This window comes from Eriocheir sinensis, chromosome 20 (assembly GCF_024679095.1).
Source record: "Eriocheir sinensis breed Jianghai 21 chromosome 20, ASM2467909v1, whole genome shotgun sequence".
In the NCBI taxonomy this organism is placed as follows: domain Eukaryota; kingdom Metazoa; phylum Arthropoda; class Malacostraca; order Decapoda; family Varunidae; genus Eriocheir; species Eriocheir sinensis.
The window spans coordinates 9,257,971-9,269,189 of NC_066528.1; the positions used below are offsets into that span (position 1 = coordinate 9,257,971).

General features: G+C 38.6%; 1 pseudogene; it reads left to right on the forward strand.

Annotated features, from left to right (window-relative positions):
* Positions 1-2,733: 2,733 nt before the first annotated feature.
* The window catches only part of LOC127001157 (transient receptor potential cation channel subfamily A member 1 homolog), a 52,728-nt pseudogene continuing 44,242 nt past the window's right edge, over positions 2,734-11,219 (forward strand).

Sequence of the window (11,219 nt, forward strand, 5' to 3'; positions counted from 1 at the left end):
GCCTTGGTTTTGGCCGGCTCGAACCGATTATACAACACACACACACACACACACACACACACACACACACACACACACACACGCACGCACGCACTTTAGATACGCATTGATAAGTACAACAAAGTGAGGGGATGAATTTTATAAACCGGAAAACCGAGAAGTAGAACACATGACTACGTTAGCGTGTATAGATTCACCAATACACAAAGAAAACACCAAAAGGAAGAACAGGATAAAGAAAGAAGATGAAAGAGAATAAAATCAATCAATATAGTAAAGAAAATCATAAGAAGAACAGAATAAAAAAAAGAATATGATGAAAAAAATTCAAACTTGTATTGATAGATAAACACAGACAGACAGACAGGTTGACAAGTAAATATTTAAGCCCGCCAAAATATAGATACCTGAATGAAACTATAAAGGAAGGAATGCACAGCTGCGTTAGAGAATATATAAACGTTTGAATGTATAGTATGATTGAGAGTATTGAGTATAGATTATTTTTTGGTGTTTGGGGTACACAGAAGATAGAGAACTGTGGATGTTAAAACTTAAATAGAAAAGAAAGAAGAAAAAGGAAAGAATATAGCAAAGGAACAGAGGAAAGAAAAGTAGTTAGTAGAGGGAGAGAAAAAAAGGAAATGGAAAAGTAAGATAATTATGTAAAGAATTGTGGATGTTAAACGGAGATAGAAAAGAAAGAAGAAAAAAAGGATTGAAATAATATAGGAAGAAAGAAAGACAAAAAAGTAAAAAAAATAACGAATATGGACAAGAAAAAAGGAAATAGAAAAGTGAGAAAATATTGGAAAGGAAGAAAAGTCGAAGAAAAAGAAAGAAAATAACAAAGAAAAAAGAAATTAAAGAAAAGAGTAAAGAGTAAAGAAGAGGGACAAGGAATAAAGAAAAGAAAGAAAACATTGAAAAGGAAGAAGGACAAAGATAGAAGAAAGAAAGGAGAAAAAATAGCAGAGAAATAAAGAAAGAGAAAAAAAAAGAGAAAAAAGAGGGAGAAGAAAAAAAGGAGATAGAAAAGTAAAAAAAATATTGGAAAGGAAGAAAAGACAAGGAAACTAAGAGACATACCAAGAATTATACAAAAAAGAGATAAAAAAAGAAGAAAGAAAAAGAAAAGTGAAAATTAACGAAGAGGAACAAGGAAAATAGGAAAGAAGGAAAACATTGGAAAGGAAGAAAAGTACAAGGAAACAAAGAGACATACCAATAATTATACAAAAAAGATACAAAAAAGAAAGAAGAATAAAGAAACGCGAAAATAAAATAAGAGGAACAAGAAAAACAGAAAAGAAGGGAAACATTGGAAAGGAAGAAAAGTACAAGGAAACTAAGAGACATACCAACACATAAAAAAAAAGAATAAAAAAAGGTGTCTTACGCAAACATAATAATAAATAAACAAACAGATAAGCTCACCAACAGATACAAAAAGAAAGAAGAGAAGAGGAAAAAAAATATTAGACTAGTTTAGTTGCGTGGAGACACACCTGGGCACGCCCAGCATATTGAAGGCGAACGAGGGGAAGAAGAGGAAGAAGAAGAAGAAGAAAAAGAAGGAGAAGGAGAAGAAGAAGAAGAAAGAAGGAAAGAAGAAGAAGAAGAAGAACAAGAACGAGAACAAGAAGTAGTAGAAGAAGAAGAAGAAGAAGAAGAAGAAGAAGAAGAAGAAGAAGAAAAAGACGAAGAAGAAAAAGAAGAAGAAGAAGGACAAGAACAAGAAGTAGAAGAAGAAGAAGAAGAACAACAACAACAACAACAACAACAACAACAACAACAACAACAACAACAACAACAACAACAACAACAAAGAAAAAGGAGAAGAAAAAACGAAGAAGAACAGAACAAGAACGAGAACAAGAAGTAGAAGAAGAAGAAGAAGAAGAAGAAGAAGAAGAAGAAAAAGAAGAAGAAGAAGAAGGGAGGACGAAGAAGAGGAGGGAAAATAAAAGGCGAACGAGAGGAAGAAGAAGAAGAAGAAGAAGAAGAAGAAGAAGAAAGAGGACGAGGAAGAGGAAGGAAAATAGAAGACGAACGAGAAGAAGAAGAAGAAGAAGCTGAAGAAGAAGAAGAAAGAAGGAGAAGAAGAAAGGAGGACGAACAAGAAGAAGAAGAAGAAGATGAAGAATAAGAAGAAGTAAAAGAAGGAGAAGAAGAAGAAGGAGAAGAAAGGAAGAAGATAGAGGAAGGAAAATATAAGGCGAACGAGACAAAGAAGATGAAGGAGAAGGTGAATGAATGAATGAATGAATAAGAGAAAAAAAATAAAAAAAAATAAAAAGTATATAATTTCAGAGCCATAGAGGAGAAGCAAGAAGGAAGAACCAAGAAGGAAGAAGATAAAGAAGGGAGAAGAGGAAAATATAAATAATCATAAATAATAACAGAAAATAAGTTTGTTACGATCGAGAACAAGAATAAGGACGAAAGAAAGAAAATAAAAGAAGAACAACAAGAGGAAAAGAAAGAAGAGGAAGAAGAAGTAGAAAAAAAAACAAGAATAAAAAGGAGAATGAAAACTGGAAATAATAATAATAATAAAAAATAGAAGAACATTAGAGAACAAAAATAAGAGAAAAGAATCAAAAGAAGAAGAAAAATTTACAGAAAAAAGAAAGAAAAAGAAGCAAAAAAAGCAAAAAAAGACAAATAGAAAAAAAAATCCGTAAAAGTAGAAAAGAAACACAAAAACAAGAACAATAAAAAGTAGGAAAACGTAAAAAGAAACACAAAAAGAAAACGTAGAAGAATTAGAGGAACCACAACAACAACAACAACAACGAGAGATAAAACCGGCAGATAATATATACTCCACCCCGCCCGAGCCGTCCTTGAGCCGAGATGGTTTACTCCTTCAAGGGCAGGGACCTGGGGACAGTCCCGGGCAGGTGGCGGTACTACAACGACTACAACAGGGTGAAGGGCGGAGGCGGCGGCAAATGTGGTGGTCATGGGGGTGCCCTGCTACATGGTAAGGAGGAGGAGGAAGAGGAGAAGGAGGAGGAGGAGGAGAAAGAGTGGAGGACGAGGAAGAAGAGGGGGTAAAAGAGTGAAGGAGGAGGAAAAACGATGAAGGAAGAAGAGGAAGAGGAGAAGAAGAATTTGTTAGAGAGAGAGAGAGAGAGAGAGAGAGAGAGAGAGAGAGAGAGAGAGAGAGAGAGAGAGAGAGAGAGAGAGAGAGAGAGAGAGAGCTGAGGAGGAATAGGAGGAAGAAGCAGATGATGATGGGAGGAAGAGAGGAGCAAAGATCTGTATAGAGATAGACAGAAAGAAGAAGAGAAGGAGAATAAGGGAGAGAGAAAATTGAAGAGAAGGAGAAGGAGGAGGAGGAGGAGGGTAGGTCAAGAAAAGACAAATAAAAGGAAAAGAAAAGAAAAGAATAAAAAGGATAAAGGGGAAGGAGGAGGAAGAGGAAGAAGAAAAAGAAGAAGCTGGATAAAGGTAAAGAAATGGTATGTTGAGGAAGGGAAGAAGAAGAAGAAGAGGAGGAGGAGGAGGAGGAGGAGGAGGAGGAGGAGGAGGAGGAAGAAGAAGAATAGGTGAAGTTAGGAAGACGAGCACAAAAGAAGGAGGAGGAGGAGGAGGAAGAAGAAGAAGAAGAAGAAGAAGAAGAAGAAGAAGAAGAAGAAGAAGAAGAGGAGGAGGAGGAGGAGGAGGAGGAGGGAAGTTTTGCTCTGGTTAACCGATTGGATAAGAGGAAGATAAAAAAAAAAATTGGAGAAGGAAGAGGAGGAGGAGGAGGAGGAGGAATGTGGTATTGTAACTTATTCTCTCTCTTCCACCTGGCTAGTCGAGGTGATTGTTGTTGTTGTTGTTGTTGCTTTTCTTCTTCTTCTTCTTCCTCTTCCTCTTCCTCTTCCTCCTCCTCCTTCTCCTTTGTATCTGATGCCCTTGGTCCTAAATTATTACTCCTACTATTTTCATTATTATTATTATTATTATTATTATTATTATTATTATTATTATTATTATTATTATTATTATTGGTATTATTATTATTTTTTTCACTCGGAGGTCACTGGACATCATTATATCTGTCTGTTTGTTTGTTTGTTTGCACACCTTTTTCCGCCCCATGATTTATACACGTGTTTTATGACGTTCAGAATCGTCAATAGTCGTGTAAGTTAATCTTTTATTTCTTTCTTCAACATTATTTATATTCTTTTTTTTATTTATTCACTAACGTATCTTTTTTATCATTATTTCAAGTTTCGTAGCAACAACATCAGTAGTGGTGGTAGTAATAGTAGTAGTAGTAGTAGTTGTGGTAGTAGTAGTAGTAGTAGTAGTGGTGGTGGTTGTGGTAGTAGTAGTAGTAGTAGTAGTAGTAGTGGTGGTGGTGGTAGTAGTAGTAGTAGTAGTAGTAGTAATAGTAATCTTCGTCTCTATCTGTCTGTATGTTTGTCTATCTGCCTGTCCTGTTTGTCTGTCTGTCTATCGTCCTTTCTGTCTGTATGTTAAATGTGTAATGTTTATGTCTATCACTGCCTGTCTGTATCTATCTATCTGTGTCTGTCTGTCTGTTTAAATATGTTTCAAGTGTCACTCTATCCGTCTTTCCCTACGTGGGTCTGTCTGTCTGTATCTATCTATCTCTCTGTGTCTTTCTGTCTGTTTAAATATAAGCTTCAAATGTCACTCTCTCCGTCTTTCCTTACGTGGGTTTGTCTGTCTGTCTGTATGTATGTATGTCTGTATGTGTGTATGCATGTAATTACGTGTTGTAATCTATACCCTTTCATTTCTGCCGTGTAATGATAATCTCCCGTAATTCAGAGTTGTGTAATTACCGTTCTCTAATTCATGGTCATTAACGCGGTGTCGAGAGCTGCTATCAGGTGCCTTATTATCTTATCGTGTCAAGGTGAGGTGTGGAAAATAACAGCAGTAGTAGTAGTAGTAGTAGTAGGAGGAGGAGGAGGAGGAGGAGGAGGAGAAGGAGTAGGAGGCATGGTAGTAGTAGTAGTAGTAGTAGGAGGAGGAGGAGGAGGAGGAGGAGGAGGACGAGAAGAAGGAAGGAAGAGGAGAAGGAAGGAAAGAAGGAGTAGGAGAAGAAAAAGGAGGAGGAGGAGGAGGAGGAGGAGGACGAGAAGAAGGAAGGAAGGAAGAGGAGAAGGAAGGAAAGAAGGAATAGGAGAAGAAAAAGGAGGAGGAGGAGTGGTAGTAGTATTAGAAGGAGGAGGAGGAGGAGAAGAAGGAGGAGGAGGAGGAAGGAAGAGGAGGATTGGTAGTAGCAGTAGTAGTAATGGTAGCAGTCACATATATAGTAATAAAACTCATCCTTCTTCATAAAAATACAAGTCTCCCCTTCTTCTCCTACTTATTCAATTTTCTTCCTTATTGCTTTCCTTTCTTCTTTTCTCCTTTTTGTCCAGTCGCTTTTCTTCCCCCTTTATCCCATTTTCCTTCCTACTTTCCCTATTTCGTTTTTTTTTTTTCGTTTTCTTTCGTTATTTGTAAGATTTTTATCATATCGTTTCCGTTTCCAACCCAGAAGTCCTTAGCATTCCTCCTCTAGTCTCTCTCTCTCTCTCTCTCTCTCTCTCTCTCTCTCTCTCTCTCTCTCTCTCTCTCTCTCTCTCTCTCTCTCTCTCTCTCTCTCTCTCTCTCTCTCTCTCTCTCTCTCTCTCTCTCTCTCTCTCTCTCTCACAGGAATAAGAAGTTTGATTACGAAATGCGCGGCGTTAAACTCAAAAGCGTTCAATGCGTCAAGGACTTGGGGGTCAAAATAGCGTCAAACCTCAAATTCTCACAGCAATGCATCGATGCAGCAAATAAAGCGAACAGAATGTTGGGCTTCATTAAAAGAAACTTTTTATTTAAGAATTAAGATGTAATACTCCCGCTCTACAACAGTCTAGTCAGACCCCACTTGGAATATGCGGTACAGTTTTGGTCTCCCCACCATGCAAAGGATATTGCTAAATTAGAAGGTGTTCAGCGTCGGGCAACGAAAATTATCCCTTCCTTGCGCAACAAATCCTACGAAGAAAGGCTTTCTACCCTTAACATGTTCTCTCTTGAGAAACGTCGCCTCCGAGGAAAATTGATCGAATGTTTTAAAATACTTAATGGTTTCACGAATGTAGACAGATCAACATTGTTTATGATCGATGACACTTTGCGCACGAGGAACAATGGCGTAAAACTCAGATGTAGACAAGTAAATTCAGACTGCACCAAATTTTTCTTCACCAACGTTGTAGTGCGAGAATGGAATAAGCTCCCATCATCAGTGGTCCAGTGTAACACGATTGACTCCTTCAAAAATAAGCTCGACCGTCACTTCCTTCAACTTAATATCAACTAGAGTAGAAGTGCAACGTTTTGGAGTCTTCTGATTAATGTAAAATCACTTAGGTTTAAGGACAGACCACCAAGTCTGGACCATGGGTTCTGTGTGGTCTGATTTTCTATGTAAATCTATGTAAATCTCTCTCTCTCTTACATCGACCTTCGCATTCTTTCTGCATTAGTTTTCACATTTGATGAATTATGCAAAAAATTTCGATTCACTGTACAAGAGAGAGAGAGAGAGAGAGAGAGAGAGAGAGAGAGAGAGAGAGAGAACATCAATGGTATAGTTTAGTACAAAAGCTTTTTCTTCTACTGCTTTGGTTGAAATATTAAAAGTTATGGCCACACACACACACACACACACACACACACACACACACACACACACACACACACACACACACACACACACACACACACACACACACACACACACACACACACACACACACACACACACAGTCAAAGGGAATCAATGTCTTTGCAAATTTTATTCTCTAAACCAAAAAAAAAAATTCAAGATGCATTTCCGGTTTTGATTTTCTTTTAATAACTCGTAGTAGTAGTAGTAGTAGTAGTAGTAGTAGTAGTAGTAATAGTAGTGGTAGTGGTAGTAGAAGTAGTAGTAGTAGTAGTAGTAGTAGTAGTAGTAGTGCTCTTTCATACTACTTTTTAACCCTTTCCATCGACACCGTTCGCAAGAGGCGCTCCCGTAGACTTTGATCACCTGAAGAAGGATTGAAATCTCTCTATAAGGGTTTTGATCCTCCTCGCATATACCCTGATCCTAATATCCTTTCCTGGGTGGTGTTCGATAGGCTTGTGTGTGGCAGGATTTATGGGTGTGTGAAATGTGTGTGTGTGTGTGTGTGTGTGTGTGTGTGTGTGTGTGTGTGTGTGTGTGTGTGTGTGTGTGTGTGTGTTCGATTGTGTAATTTTTTTTTGCATTTCCACGTCTTTGTTTCATTTGTATAACGTATTGCTATTATTATTATTATTATTATTATTATTATTATTATTATTATTATTATTATTATTATTAGTGTACTTCCTTCCTCCACTCTTCCTTGTTTATTCTTTTTTTTTCTTATTCGTTTTGTTTTTTTCTTTTGTTTTTCTTTCTTATGTTGATTTTTTTAGATTTATTTGTTGTTGTTCTTTCTTTGTTGTTGTTGTTGTTGTTCATATTTTCTTGTTCTTGTTTTGTTTTGTTTTTCGTTCTTTTCCGTGTTATTTTTCCCTCTTCTTTCTCCTCCTCCTCCTCCTCCTCCTCCTCTTTTGTTCTTCCTTTTCTACTTTTCTTCTTGTTCTTCTTTTTATTGTTGTTCTGTTGCCTGTTTTCTTGTTCCCTTTTCTTCCTCCTCCTCCTCCTCCTCCTCTCTTTCTCATAACCCTTTGTCCCCTCATAACCCTCTCCCCTCTCATTTTCTCTCCCTCTCTCACCCTCTACTTCCCTCCCTTTCCTCCTCTCCTCTCTCACTTCTCTTCTCCTCCACTTTCTCTCCCCTCTTTCAGTCTTACCTAATAGACTGCCTCTTCTACCTCCTCCTCCTCCTCCTCCTCTTCCATTTTTAGTGCCCTGGATATATTTGGGTCACTCTCTCTATATACTTCTTTTTTTCTCTCTCTTTTTACCTCGTTTTTTCTCTCTATCGGCAAACACGTCTTGAACATGTATAACTAATGTATTTTTTTTGTCTCATTGCAGTTAAAGGAACGGGGATGTCGACGCCGGGCTCGCGGAGGGGGTAAGAGAGAGAGAGAGAGAGAGAGAGAGAGAGAGAGAGAGAGAGAGAGAGAGAGACGAGAGACGAGAACGAGATTAAAGAACGAAACAGAGGAAGAAAAGACAAAATAAAAGGCGTAGAAAAGAGGAGAATAAGAGAGAGAGAGAGAGAGAGAGAGAGAGAGAGAGAGAGAGAGAGAGAGAGACACACGCCTACCAGTTGTTGTTGTTTTCAATCTTATCAGAAAAAAAAACCTTTCATTTCGTCACCAAAGATTAATTATCGTACACAAAGGAAGGACATCACCCCTCCCCCTCCTCCTCCTCCTCCTCCTCCTCTTCCTCCTCCTTTTCTCATGACCCTTTGTCCCCTCACTGACCTCTCTTCTACCCTCTGTTTTCTCTCCCTCTCTCTCCCCCTTCCTCCCTCCCCTTCCTCCTCTCTCACTTCTTTTCCTCCACTTTCTCTCCCCTCTTCCAATCTTACCTAATAGACTGCCTCTTCTCCCTCCTCCTCCTCCTCCTCCTCCTCCTTCTTCCTCAATGCCTTTTCTCTCCCCTTCCTTTACAGTGCCCTCTTCCTCCTCCTCCTCTTCCTCCTCCTCCTCTTCCTTCACCTCCTTTCATCCTCTCCCTTCCTTCCATTGAATCCTTCCAGGTGACAAATTTGAGGTCCTTGAACGAAGTCAGGTGTGGGAAGGTGGCAGGTGTGTGTGTGTGTGTGTGTGTGTGTGTGTGTGTGTGTGTGTGTGTGTGTGTGTGTGTGTGTGTGTGTGTTATTTTTGTATTGTTGTGGTAAGTAGTAGTAGTAACAGTAGTAGTAGTAGTAGTAGTAGTAGTAGTCAATAATGAATGATGAAAATGAAAGAAAAATAACGTCAGAGAAAGTTGAATAAAGAAAAATAATGATGAAGTAAATGAAGAAAAGAATTAAGGTCAAGAGAAATTCGAAAATGGAAAAAACAACAACGAAGAAAAAGAAAACAACTTAAAGAAGCCTAAGTAAGAAAAAAAATCGAACGTATAATAATAATAATAATAATAATAATAATAATAATAATAATAATAATAATAATAATAATAATAATGATAATAATAATGATAATAATAATAAGAATAAGAATAAGAAGAATAAGAAGAAGAAGAAGAAGAAAAAGAAGAAAAAAGAAGTAGAAAAAGAGGAAGTAGAAGAAAAAGACAATGATTAAGAAGAAGAAAATGATGAAGAAGAAAAAGAATAAGAAGAAGAAGACGAAAAAGAAGAAATAAAAGAAGAAGACGATAATTAAAAAAGAAGAAAAAGAAGAAAAAAAAAGACCTTTCACTAATGTTTATTTTTTTTATTTATTTATTTTTTTTTTTTTTACGTCGTTGCCTGTCGCGCCGGTAGGCATCTTCCAGGTGGGGCCTGATGGTCGGCCCAGCCCGTTCTGGCGCAGGCGAGTGTTTATAGTGGCGCCATCTTGCATTGGCTCATGCTGCCCCCCGGAACTCGTTCTTGATTCGCTTGGACGGCTTCCTCTAGAGTCCGGGTTGATGGGTGGTCTTCAGGACAGCATGTGGGTAGTTTTAAGCCACTCGGCGGTGACTGAAAAATCCGAGTGGTAGCGTGAGGATTCGAACCCGCGTCGTCCATCACGCGGTGAATGTGGGCCCAGTACGCTACCAGTTCGGCCACCGCCTACCTTGTCGGCTATGTTTTCTTCGGCCAGCTCATAATTCCCGCACATTCCAGCTCGATTGATTCCTTTATAACGCTAATATGCTGAGTCGCGGGAAAGCATTATTCAATTATGCAAATCTATGCTGGGCCGATACCGAACTAGACCCCAAAATGCAGGTAGGCAGGTCCGATCAATAGCCCAGTATTCTCTTTTTTTTTTTCAGTCTATAACTGTATTCTCGGATTTGTGCGTCTGTCTTAGTTTTGTGTCCCAATATTGTAACTTTTTTTTTTGTAATCGAGTTTTATTTTATTCTTTTAATTTCTAGTTTAATATTCACCTTTGTCTTAGTCTTTAGCCCAATATTTTCGTTTTTATTTTATTTATTTATTCATTATTTATTTATTTATTTATTTATGCTGCCTTTAGCGCCGGAAGGCTTTCTTTAGGTTGGCAGCGCAGGCGAATTTTATTTATAGTGGCTGCCGCGGTGTGTGACTTGCCCGGCCCATGCTGCCCCTGGTGGTCCTCCTGAATAAAGTCGCTTAAGATAAGGATGGTCGAAGATCTGGGCAGCATGTGGGTAATCTTCCACTACTCGGCGATGGTTTGAAAAATCAGCGTGTTTTGGTAGGATTCGAACCTAGGTCCACGGGCTCATCAGGCCCGCACGGTGACCACTCGGCCACCACCTCTCCAATACCCTCATTTCATTTAGTTCGTAGGCTTCCTTTTTTTTTTTTTCTGTAACGCGATGACTTTTGAACCATTACAGCTAGGATGTTGAAACTTCATAGGTGAACTAATAATGGTCCCCCACCGGACGAGTTCGATTTTCAAGGTCAAAGGTCAAGGTCACCGAGGTCAATAATGCATATTTTCACATTTTGAGCACTCCGACCAGAGGGTGTTGGTAGCGGGCGATTTGCACTCGTTAGTGTCCACTGTCTAGTTTTAATATTTTTTTTACTTTAAAGTCCATTACTTTCCTCTTTTCCTCAGTTCCGATCCCAGTATTCTCATTATTTCATTTCACAACCCAATACTGTTTTCCCATCTAGCTGTACCCTAATATCGTCCTCTTTCTTCTGCCTATTCCTAAGCATTGTAATTTATGTGCTCTATAAGTCAATATGGCAATGTTACGTAGTCTATACCCCGATATGGTAATGTTATGTCGTCTATAGCCCAATGTTGTCCCTTCCCTCAGTCCATAGCCCAGTGGTGTGATAGTTTATAGCCCAGTATTGTATTTCCCCTTAGTCTGTAGCCCAATAGTGTGATAGTTTATAGCCCAATATTGTATTTTCCCTACGTATATAGCCCAAGGTTGTTATGAGACACGCTAAAAGGACATAGGAGAAAGGAGAGAGCGCTACAGTGTATTTCAACGGCTTTTCTTCACATATCTTCTGTTTTGCCTCCATATTAAAGCCCGTATTTTTTTTAACTTGTCTTCACCTCGCGCTAGAAAGGACATATATATAGGAGAAAGGAGAGAGCGCTACAGT